The sequence below is a fragment of the Hordeum vulgare genome, chromosome 4H (genome assembly GCF_904849725.1).
Source record: "Hordeum vulgare subsp. vulgare chromosome 4H, MorexV3_pseudomolecules_assembly, whole genome shotgun sequence".
Lineage (NCBI taxonomy): Eukaryota > Viridiplantae > Streptophyta > Magnoliopsida > Poales > Poaceae > Hordeum > Hordeum vulgare.
Genome location: NC_058521.1, coordinates 181161470 through 181174370, shown reverse-complemented (window position 1 = coordinate 181174370; position 12901 = coordinate 181161470).

Here is a 12901-nt window from a genome sequence, read left to right as displayed (position 1 = left end):
CGTAGCATGCTGTGGGCAGGGGCCCTTGAGCATCTCATGATAGTTGCGCGGCTTCTTCCCACTGAAACCCCACTTCTTCTACCACCGATTTCCATTGCCGGCATTATTATTGGCGACGAAGTCTGTGGGACCTTCCTATTGTCTTCTTTTACCTTGCCCGCCATGGTTGTGGTTACCCCGTCCTTGAAACTGGGAGTGACCTTTTGACGACTCGCCTCTCCTGGCGGTGCTAACCTTGTCATCATCCTCCCCAGGATCCTTGGTGTCATCTGACTTGGCATATCTGGTGAGGGTGTCCATCAACTCACCCATGTGCTGCACCTTACGCTTAAGTTGCCCCAGCTTCAGCACCAACGGCTCGTAATGGAAAATTTTCTCCAGAATCAGCACTGCCTGAGTCGCCGAGTTGCCGTCCAACGAATGAATGACCTCCGCAACTCGCTGTGTCCAATGATGGGCCGACTCATCCGGTCGTTGAACGTAGTGTTGTAAGTCGACGAGGGTCATTGGGCGTTTGCAAGTTCCTCGGAAATTTTTGATGAAGTGCTCCTTTAACTCTGCCTAAGTGTTGATGGTGGTAGGTGGCAGGTTTTTCAACCACGCACGCGCCGTTCCTTCAAGCATCATAGTGAAATACTTGGTGCAAACCACCTCGTGAACGTCGAGCATGTCCATTGCAAGTTCGTAACTCTCGATCCATGACCGTCGCTCGAGATCTGGTGTGTAATTGGGTACCTTCCTTGGTCCTTTGAAATCCTTCGGCATACGCTCATTGCGTAGAGCGGTTATGAGGCACGACACCCCGATGTGCCTGCCTCCGGCATCGAGCATTGTGGGAGGTGTCTGGGTATAAGCCAGATAGCCCTGACCCTCCGCAGCCGCCGTCTCCATCAGGCGCGCGACGCGCGCCGCATCCACAATGTCTTGGGATAGTGTGTCATGGACCCTGAGCGGGTTGGTCTGAGGAAAACGCCGTTGCCCACTAGTAACCGTGGGTTGGTCCTCATGGCGAGTCCTGGTGTGACTCGCGTGGGGCATGGAGTGCAACCGGTCAAGGCTGTGCGAGTATTGTGCATGTTGGACCACTGCTGTCTTGAGCATCTCGATGTTGGACCTCCACCTCGGCCTGTGAGTTTCCGTAGATCGGGAGGGACTCCAAGTGGCGGGTTGCCGCCAACACGTTATCCAGGGATTTGAAAAGTGGCCTCGTGGTGTCTGGAAGCAGGGTGCGTGGGAATCCGTTGGTGGAGGTGGTGGCGGGTTAGGCGGTTGAACTGGACCTCCCCCTGTAGCAACCTGCAAGGGTCGATGGGGTCCAACCCCAAGAGTGCGTGGGGTGTCGAAGAGGCGAGTTGGATGTAATTTGGCCGGGAGCCGCCCGTGATGCCTCCTCTGATGAATAGCATCGGACGCGCGCTGTTGTCTCTCGAGCCGCCAGCCTTCGGTGTTCAGCCTTTCCGTCTCTGCGGTAATCCCGGCCTGCTGTGCCGTCATCCTGGCAGCTTCCGCGTCCACGTCCCGCTTGGCTTTGGCCATCTTCTCCTGCAGCTTCGCCAGCTCGTCGTTGATTGCTTCCTAATTTTGTGTTGTCACGGTGGTTGTTATGAGTCTGGTGAACTCCTCCGTCAAGTTCGCCATGGCTTGAGCCAGGGTTTTCGACGACTCGCAAGTCTCATTCTGACCGACCGGGTTTGGCTGAGGTTGTGTCGCCCTCGCCATGTAGATGGCGATTTGTCGGCGGGATCTTTCGAAGACCTCGGGATCCATTGCCAATGCAAAATCTCCGAGTTGTCCTTCGTGCAGAGGGTGAATTGAATCTGTGTCGCCCATGGATGATTCGCCATCAGAGTTGACGGGGGTGACCTCCTGGACCGCTGGTTCGTCCTGTACGTTGGCTCCCTGCGTAAAACCGACGAAAACATGACATCTCCTGTCCTGACGTGTGATGGGGAGGACGTACCTAGCTGGCTCGACGATGTCCATGGATGTGTCCGGCTCAGGCACGGGTGTTCCAATCATGCCGATGAATATGTTGACCTTGCCGAAGGGGACTCTGTAACCAGATTCGACTGAATCGGCTTCAGGCCCCACAGCGAGTTATCGTTGTAGTATCTTCCAAGGTGGCTCTTTGTCATGATGCCGACCGCATAGCTTTCTGACCTTGGTAGGGATCCCTCTGAGAACTCAACTCCACCATGCGCTAGCCCCACGGTGGGCGCCAACTGTCGTGGTTTTTTCATGGCAGATGTCCTCGTGAAAGGACTTAATGAAGTAGCTATCGCACCTTGGTGGCGATTCAAAGGGGGTGAGCGAAAGCGAGAATCAGATTTACCTAGGTTCGGCCCCTCGTGTGGAGGTAAAAGCCTACGTCCTGCTTTGTGTAGATTGATGATGGTCTCGATTACAAGGAGGGCATAACTCGCCTCACCTAGCTCTCGATGATTTCTAACTTGCCCTATCTTCCCCAGGGACTCGCCTTTATATACAGGTCGAGGCCCTAGGATTTACAAGAGTCGTAGCGACACTACAGATCATGGTCTTCCTTATCTCCAAGTCGCCGTGCTTTCCAAGACTAGAAACCTCCATGGCGGCCTATCCTCTGCATAGCTCCTGAACCGCCATCCAGCTCCTGGGCCCCTTGGGCCAAGGCTTGTATTACCAAAGGATGAGTCGCAACTTTAGTGACCCGGCCTAGCTAGGCCGGGTTACAACGCATGTACTATCCCCAATAGTACTGGTGCGAGTAGTAGTCACCATCCTGTTTGGAGTAGTCAAGTCAATATTCCAAAATGGTCGAGCGAAAAGCATAAGGGAGCAATGCGCCTACGTAGGGGGGGTGGTATAGTGCAATGTGTCAAACAAGAAGGGTCAAAGAAACCTATGCCAATGCATTAACTAAGATAAGTGATGTAGCCGTTTACAGGGTGCCTAGGGCAAAAGAATGGCTTGCATGAAGACACAAACAGAAAAGCATACAACAAGCACACTTGGTTCATATGAACCACCACACGGGCTCTACTTCGCATGGGGACTCCTAACTTGCCCTACTCTAAGATGCTTGGACTTAAGCGGCGGATTGCTCGGTCTTGTGTTCACGTTCCTCGGGGTCTTCTTCCTTGTCATCATCTATGCTGGTATCGTCTCCCGTCAAGGGTGTGAGGGAAGGAAGAGGATCATCACGACGACGCTTCATCAGAGAAGCAGTGAAGAGAGCTCTATATTCCTTGGCGGTCATGTGACGACTTCGAATAGGGGTGACCTTAAGTGGTGGTTTTCCCCCTCGGTATGCGACAACATTCTATCCTCTGAGTGCTCCATCCTTCTTGATCTTGCTCGTCCTCATCTTCGCTTGACGGAGTAGTTCTTGGACATGATGGAGTTCTTGGCGAAGCATCACCGACTCCTTGATCAGGTTGTGAGCCAGGCTGTCGGCAGAGAGGCTGAAGTAGGTGTGGAACGTTAGTGGTGTTCCTTCCTCCGGGGAGGTTAATGTCCAACTTCCACCAGCCTCGTCCTTAACAAAAGGTAGGTGGCAGGTAGCTGGATCGTCGGCCCTCTCGGGAAGGAAGTCACGGAGGTGAACGAGCGCTTTTCACGTTGTCGTCTCAACTACCAATACCAGAGTCTCCATTTGTGGTCCTTCAGAGAACCAACTGGTTGGAGAGTCATTTGCCTTCACAACCACATCCACATGGTATTCCTTTGTGCTGGCATTGAACCAGTCCTCGTGCTAGACGTAAACTGGCGTTCGGTGTACTTGACACTTCTCCAAGCTATCCCCCAGAAGTAGGGGAAAGCCACTCTCTAGGAGGTTCTCAGGTACGACGACCAACTACAAGGTTTTAGGAGAGGTGTCAGAAAAGACGTGGATCGAATATAAGGAAGTGAGGGTGTATAAAACCCCAAGTATAAGGACTGGGTGTTCTATTTGTCCGGGCTAACTTCCATGCTACCTAAGGCTTCTTATAGTGAGGATGGCTCTGATACCAGCTCTGTGGGGAACCCGAATTACGAGTTGAGACCACCAAATGAATGTGTAAAGTGATCCCAGATATCAATGCTCAGTGAACACACAGATACTGAATAACAAGAGTCTTACATCCATCAATAACGTGTGATAAAAATAATGACCATTATTATTGAGTCTTACATAGGTAGGGCCATGAAGACCAATCACACCAACTCATCTAATAGCAGAAATCTTTGTAGTAAACGTGAACCCGTGCCATCAGCCTTAACCAACACATATTTTGACTAGGAAGCGTCCTAGTTCGCGTTTCCGATTCCGACGACGAATTCTTCTACATAGTCCGGTTCCTCCATGTCTGGTCAATGAAATAACCAGTGGCAAGCCAACGAGTACTTTGAATGTAATTGCAAAAAACCCATAATGCAGATAATGTAATTGAATGCGATATGAAGTATAATGCAGCCTTTGCGGAAAGCAGGTTTTATTAATGTAGAAGCATGGTCAAGTGTTTGGATGGTCATGCATCACTAGGTAGGTTGTAACCGTAAGAACAGATTACATATATCAACATAAATATTCCGATGGCTCAACACCTCATGTTCACCCTCCATGCCAAGTCACGAGACTTGACTCAAGTAATCCTTTCTCGTGTAACACCTTTCTACTCATGCAGATGTGGTTTATGTGAAAATTACTGGACGTGATTGGTACCCACCCCACAAAGAGTCCACTTGATTGGTACCCACCCCACATGACCTACGTCTTACGAGCACCAACTCTAGACCGTATAATCCATGAAGGGACCAACAGTGTCCCCGGAACACGTAAAAACAACATAGTCGCCCTACCTGGCACGACCTCGTCACGAGAGTGACCATATCACTCCACCACTAGTAATGCAGGCTATTTTCTAGCACAACCACAATAATCAACTAATCCCCGTCCCATAAAAGGGTATCATGGTCGCACATGTATGGTCATCACATCTTAAATCTCTCCTTATTTTCAGAACCACACACACACCCACCAATTTCTTTCTTGGTACACCACTTCTTTCTCAGGTGCTCATCCATCCCAATATCATCACCCTCGGGCATTAGCGGCACTCGACTGTCTTTTCAGAAACATCTTTGTAATCACCTCTGTGTTACCATGATCATGCATATGCTCATCCTACGCGTAGCAGTACTAACTACTTGTCAACTTTATCTGCATGACCCTCATAGGTGGTAAGGTCATGCTCAAATGCAAGTGCTCCAGAGGGGCTATCGCTAACACCATACCGAGGGTTTAGCTATTATCATGATCTTATGCATCGAAATAAAGTAATCAACATGGCATGCATAAAATATTTTCTTAGACATGGTCAAAGGGCTGCTTGCCTTGATCAGCTAGGTATCCGGGGTCTTCGAGGTCTTCGGGTCCAAGCCCTTCATCAAACGCATGACCTATCGTCGTAATAGCAATAATAGTAATAAGTACCACGACCAGAAATAGAGAACAACCTCACATCTGAAATGTTATCCTATTTTGTTAAATGCTATCATCATTTATAAAAATATTTGTTTCTGGTTTTGGAGTGGAAAAGTATTTTAAAAGTCTTTTCAACACAAGTTAAAAATACTTAAACTAGGTTTTAAATTAAATCTGTGTGTAAAAGTTTTTATAATAATTCCACAATCAATATTATTAAATATTACACAATTTTACAAGACATATGATGGAAGAATATTTGGATTTGGATAAATAATTAATCCTGTGAAAATGTTTTGAAGATCCAGAAATTTAAAATAAGAAAAAGGCGAGCTCACTCGCGTGGCTCGGCCACCAGCTGGACCGGCCCAACTAGCCAACCTGCCAGCCAGCAAGACCAGGCACGCGCGCCTAAGGTTCAAACCTGATGCGCGGACCCTTGTGGCTAGAGACACAGAGGAGAGAGGGCAGAGAGAGAGAGGCCGCCGATAGGTGGGGCCCTCCTGTTGGGGTCGTCTCCTACTGTAACGCCCAAGATGCGACCCTATCCTCATTTTTGCACGAGGGCCTCGACAGGGATAGAAATGCATCTCATCGTTTTGCAAGAATGGATATCGTTACAAGTACATGTACTTAAAAGAAGACATATACGGAATTAGCTTACACTCGCCACAGGCTACATCAGAGTCACATCAGTACAATACATAAACTACACGCGAAAACACACGATAAAAGAACGACGTACATGCTTGCTATCCCAGGATACCGGCATGGAACTCATCCTATATCGATAAAGAAGAAGAAGAAGAAACACCAAATGAACAATCAACGCGCTCGCTCAAGTAACCCTTTACCTGTACCTGCAACTTGTGTTGTAGTAATCTGTGAGCCACAGGGACTCAACAATCTCATTTCCAAAGGTATCAAGACTAGCAAAGCTTAATGGGTGAGGTATGGTTAAGTGGTGAGGCTGCAGCAAGCGTCTAAGCATTTATATGGGGTGGCTAACTTATGAATACAAGAATAGTAGAGGGGATGATCTACGCACAGCGCACGTGAAGTAATGGTGATCAAATGAATGATCCTGAATACCTACTTACGTCAGACATAACCCCACCATGTTCACGATCGGAGAAGGTACTCACAAAAGAGACAGTCAGGGTTACGCATAAGTTGGCATATTTTATTTAATATTACTTCAAGTTATCTAGAATCGGATGTTAAACAAAGTTTCCATGTTGCCACATAACCGCGGGCACCGCTTTCGGAAAGATTTAACCCTGCACGGGTGCTCCAACTAGTCCATCACAAACTACCACATGCTGCGAAAGAATGACCTAGATCAGGGAAACCCGTGATCTCCTTGGGTTCCTATTGGAAAACCTCAACCTTGAAATAGCCCAAACCATCGTCGGAATCCCTCGCACAAGACACTCGAGAAAGGTAAAACAAGTCCAGCAAGGCCGCCCAGCGTGTCGACAATCCTGATAGGAGTCGCATATCTCCTTCTTAGGACACGACAGATGGAAAAGCCTACGGGTATAACCAAACCTCGAGTTTCCTCGTGGTGGCCCCGCGGTCTGCCCGTTTGGGACCAACACCATCGGCACTGCCCCCCTGTATTATGGTGAATTACTCCTCGGGTTCATGACGCCCTATGCTTTTCAGTATTAATAAAATTATTATGTTGGCCAAATATAGTACCAATGTTGGGCCTTGCCTGATGAGCTTTATCCCAAAACGAGAATATAGGGGGTCCCCATAACAACCCCAAGCATGTTAGGAGCGCTCGTTTATGCAACATAACACCGGTAGCCGAAACTAAGGCGACAAATGTGGAACAAAACACCAGGCTAGAAAGGCCGAGCCTTCTACCTTTTATCAAGTATATAGGTGCATTAAATTAAATAGCATTAATATGGTGATATAACAAGGAACCCATGTTATCACATGGAAGCAACTGCACCTGCAACTAGCAATGCTAAAACATGGTTAAGCAAGCGGTAACATAGCCAATCAGTGGTTTGCTAGGTTGTGAACAGGTTGAGGTTTTCATGGCAATGTTGGGCGGCTAATATTTAACAGGTGGTAGGCAGCGAGACATAGCGAAAGAAACAAGACAACTAGCATGTCAATTATAGTAATGGTATCTAGGGAAATGATCATCTTATCTCAGATCTAGCTTGGAACAAGAATGACACCGTGAATCAGACGAACCGACGTAGTCGAACTGGTCCTCACATTCCGACACGCTTGTAGAACTCTATCAAGACGGAGCATACCATAAACAAGCATCAACACAGATATCCACCACGGCACATGCACGACATGATGCACAACCTAATATGATGCATGATCAGTTAAACATATGCAAGATATGGCAATTCCCATCATGCAAACACTACACCTTAAGTGAAGTTCAATATGCAACGAGTTGCATATTGATGGAACTCCACATATAAATATTTAGTTCATTCTCGATTAGGTACACAACATTTCAAAAAAAAATTAAACATGGCAACGGGGTGAAGCACAAATTAAACTACCTATCTAGACATTTTAAATGAGACGGGAAACGACATATATCATCTCCGAAATGACCCCATGCGTTAAATTTTAATTCTGTCCAAATTTTTCCTAATCAAATTTTATGTTTGTTAAACAGCAAAAGAAACTGGAGCACGTGATTCTACCTGTTGTTCTATTCGATTTACATATATAGATCATCTCCAACGGAGCTACGGATCAAAAGTTACGGGTATAATGGTATTAGCACGTCATGACACGCAAAACAAGGTAAACATCAAGGTTAACAGTTTTAATCATTCATGAGAGTTGGAAAATCTTAATCTACGCGAAATTCGCGTCAAGTTACATATTTGAATAACTATGATCCAATGTACGATTTTGAAACTACGAAGGTTTTAAAATTATGCTCTTTTCTGAAATTTGGATTAAATCGCACACGAAAAAAAACAGAACGGGCCTAATCTTATCATGGGCGGAAACTGGCCACAAGCGCAAGACTACTAAAAGTCGCACAAGGCGAAGGATAGGGGCGACAGGGGTGATTCTCACCTCGGGCTTGGCCCGGTTGGGGAGGAGAGGCGGCTTGGGCTTCGGGGAGTCAGGCCGAAAGAGGGTGAGGCGGAGGCCAGGCTCCTGCTAGGCGAAGGATAGGGCACCAGTCGCTGGGCCTCGGCTGGGCCTGCAGCTGGGAGGCGGCTGGTCAACGCGGCCACAGGAACGATCCAGATTGGATTGATCCGGCAGACCACGGCAGCACTGCTGCACCGACGGAGGCCGACGGGAGGAGCTCCGGCGGCATGATGAGGGCGACAGGACGGACGGGATCCGGTCCTCGGGGATTTGTTCCCGGCGGAGGAGGAGCTGGGGCCGGCCGGTGCTCGGAGATCGGGCGGCGGCGAGCTCGGGGATCCTACAGAGAAGAAGAAGAGGAAGGTGAGACCGAGACAGAGAAGGAGAGGGAGAGGAAAAAAGAAGGGAGAGGAAGGAGGAGGTCCAGCGAGGGCAGCTCCGGCGAGGGGCTCGCCCGGTCAGGCTCGGGAGGAGCTCGGGCACGAGGTGAGCATGGGAGGAGCTTGGGGAATAGCTATTGGAGGAATCAGGAGGGTTTTCGGTCGTTGGATCTTTGATCCTATGGTCGAGATCGATGGAGAGGCTAGATCAGATCTAAGAGGTGGAGAAGGTGGATAAGGTGGAGGCTGGCATGGATTTCGAGGCAAGGGGGGTGGCTGTCCCAAAATGGAGAGGAGGGGGGGGGGTAGATTAAATAGGAAAGGGGCAACGGTTACCCGAATCCGCTTCCAATTTTGGCCACGGGATCGGATCGGACGACCATGGATGCGGGGATGGAATAGAAGTGCTAGATGGGCTATGTAGATGGGCTATGTAGGGATGAGAGGGAAATGGTGCGGCCCGTGACAGAGTTTGACGATGTCGTGGGCGCGTGCGTGTGTGGTTGATCTCCAACGGACAATGACAAAACGGAGAGAACCGGCAGCTAATAACGGATGCAAGTTGGAAAATTTTGCGGCAACGGATTGCCGATGCAATGCAGATTATGCAACGATGCATGCGTCAAACAAATAAATCCCACGACGATAGGGAATAAAAGGGGAATCTTCTAGAGCGTTGGTCTCGAGCTGTCACAACTCTCCTACACTAAAAGAGGATCTCGTCCTGAGATCCAAGAATGAAAGGGGAAGAGGAAGACATGAGCCATAGGGAACACTTAATTGCTTCTTTGACAAACGATTGAAACCAATGAATCCAGAAGGTTGGAAGGAGATGAAGAATGATATGAAGAACAAGCAAGAATTAACACAAAATTTCGGCAGCACTTCGGTTGGAGAAGGGGACAAAAATGAGATAAAATAGAAAGATCTTGAGAAGATTGAGAACAAACCAACTAAATTGAAAACAAGGGGAGAACATGATCTTGATAGAACAAGATGATAGATTGAAGAGAGCAACATCACCACAACTCCAAAACAAGAGAATAGGAACTAGATCTTTGAGAAGAATAGAATGGAGAAGAAAATGACAATTCCCATCACAACTGAATTGAAGAGCAGCTTGACAAGAAGAATTTAACTGAGTGGTTGGCAAATTCACAATGAAAGAACAAGCTTGTTGTGGTCTTATGGAAACCATTTCAACAATTATGAGGTGACAACCAACCACAATTGGGAAACAATTGATTCATTGGGAGCGAAAAGATATGAAAACTTCTTACACCAAGAAGAAACATTGAAAACTTGGATTAATGGGAACACCATAATAGCAACATTCCTCAGAAAAAGCTTCAGGTGAAGTCTAAACCAAGATAGCTCAATGAAGAAATCATGGGTTGAAATATCTCATGATCAAAGAATTGGTGGGTTTACATATCTAATTCTTGAAACAGCTTCTCTTCGTGACTGCTCCACTAACAAGAACGTATAACACCACCTCAAAGGATATAGGAGAAGAAAAGGTGGAGCAGTTGGGAAAAGAATTGATATCCTGAGCCACTCCGGAAGAAAAATTGAAATCACTAGGAAGCAAGAATAAGAATTATGTTATGCTTATCCTTCATCAAGTTAAATTGGTGACAAGCACCGGATTTAGCATACCACCTATTCTTGTTGAAAGATTGAGGAGAGATATGAGCACAAACTAGAAGAAATCTTGATAGAAACACAATGATAATTGGAATGAATGTGGATAGCAAGAAGGAGCCACCTGAGAGAAAACTTGAACAAGGCACCGTAATAATTGAGAGACGAACGAAGAGACAACAATTGAGAAGAATTTGAGGATGAAAGCTAAAAGCTGAGAACGAAGAAATCTTCCAAAATAATGGCCTTCAGAGGATCAGGAAATGAAAACAACATTGAACTGCGACGGATAGCAAGAAAGCGATTACTCATGATTGGAAACAATTCGAGATGATGACACACAGCTGAAATGATGAATCTTCAAGAGAATGGACCAAGATTGAGAGAAATACTCCTTCGGTCTTCCCAGCTGAAAATGATGAGAAGGGACACCACCAAAAATACCTGAGACACTCCGGAATAATGAAAAAGGAAAACTTGAGTCAACGAAGGAATTAATTCGATAAGATCTTGGAGAAGGGATGTGACTGATGAATTTCATGCTTACGTCATATTTGAAAAGAATTAGAGATATGTGGGAAAAGATTAGAAGAGCCAAATAAAATCATGGGGAAGAACTTGTGGGTTATGGGCCCACTGAAAAGAAACCATCTTTGAAAAGAATAGATGGGAAGAGAGATATTGCACCGTTATAACTAGAAACTTGATGAGGTTGGGAACCTCGAAATAATTGAAAGGATAGAAACTCTGAGATATCTTGAACACTCCGGATGAAATAGAGAGATATGAAAAACGAGAAAGACTTGATATGAATTACAAACATGGGAAAGTATTTAAAAGATGAAAAACATATGATGAACACGGAGAGCTTGAACTGAATTCACCGGAAAAAAGAACACGAATGAAAAAAAATGATGAACTCAGAACTCCTAAGAATCTTCAAAATGAATACCGGATAAGAGAGAAAAGAAAAGATAGCGGAAGCAACAATGAAAAGGAGACACTTGCAAGATGATTGAAATATTGAAGAAAAGGGAGGGAGGGCGGGGAAAAATAAAGACAACTTGGGACAAATGAGATGAACTTTGGAAAGAAATGAGAGATTGATGTTGCAATTCTTGAAAAGAATAGAATTGACTTGAAGAGAAGCACACGGATGAAAAGGAATTGACATGACGACTCCGGTTGAAAAGAATTGATAAGACAACTTGATTGAGCAAAAGAACTTGCATTTCCATAGAAATATGAGAACACCTCTTGGAAAAGATATGAAATCACCATTTGACATCAAAGCAACTCAAATTACCATACTCAAACACAACAAAGGATGTGGCTTACGAAACAAGCTGGAACAAATTCATGATAGAGGTTCCATCCGATATTTTCGTGGACAGGATCGCACGGGCTCGGTCCTACAATAGCCATCATGTACAAGGGTGCACATGACATACCAAGCGTCCCCGAGTCTTAGCAAGCTATCAGGACTCTTTAAGACACAACGAGAACCGCTGTAAGACGACCGTGAACAAACGAATCCACTAGATTTGAAACCCCAACCTCACATCATGCATCTGTTGGAAGATTGCCCTATAAGAAACTACTTGAATTCCCACCTAAAACTCCCGAATTTTTCTGGTCATGCAATCTAGTCCACGGATACAAGGAGTTTATATCACTCAAGTCCTAGCATCTAACCCATCCAGTGTATCACATCCGTCAACACATAACCATAATCTCGGAACTTCATCTAACTCACACCCTCGTAATCAGAATGATACTAAGTATGGCGATACATCCGGACCTATCAGCACCAGTGCTGACTCCTCTCGCCACTACTAGTATTGAAGCAATTTCGAACATCCTTCGTACTGAGATACTAAGAAATATGAATGATAACGATGTGCTCAAGAATCCCCTGGAGCTCAACTCCCCGGAAGAAGTCAAGTCAAAGAGGAGGCACCAAGGCAGAACTCCGTCACATCGACATCATATAGATTCAAAAAATATCCGCATGATCCTAAAACAATATTGAGTGCAAAAGGAGTAGAATTGAAATTATTACGTCAAGATTCTTCACCAGAGCATAGAAGAGGAGAAAAAGAATCCTACTCTCCGATATATAACTAGACTCAAAGTAGTTTTTCACTAGAATCGACTCGGCCAAGTTCGATCAATCAAGGGGGCTCCTAGGTCAGTACTTCTCTAATACTAACTTGTAACGCCCAAGATGCGACCCTATCCTTATTTTGGCACGAGGGCCTTAACAGGGATAGAAGCGCATCTCATCGTTTTGCAAGAATGGATAACGTTACAAGTATCAACTGCAAAGAAGAGA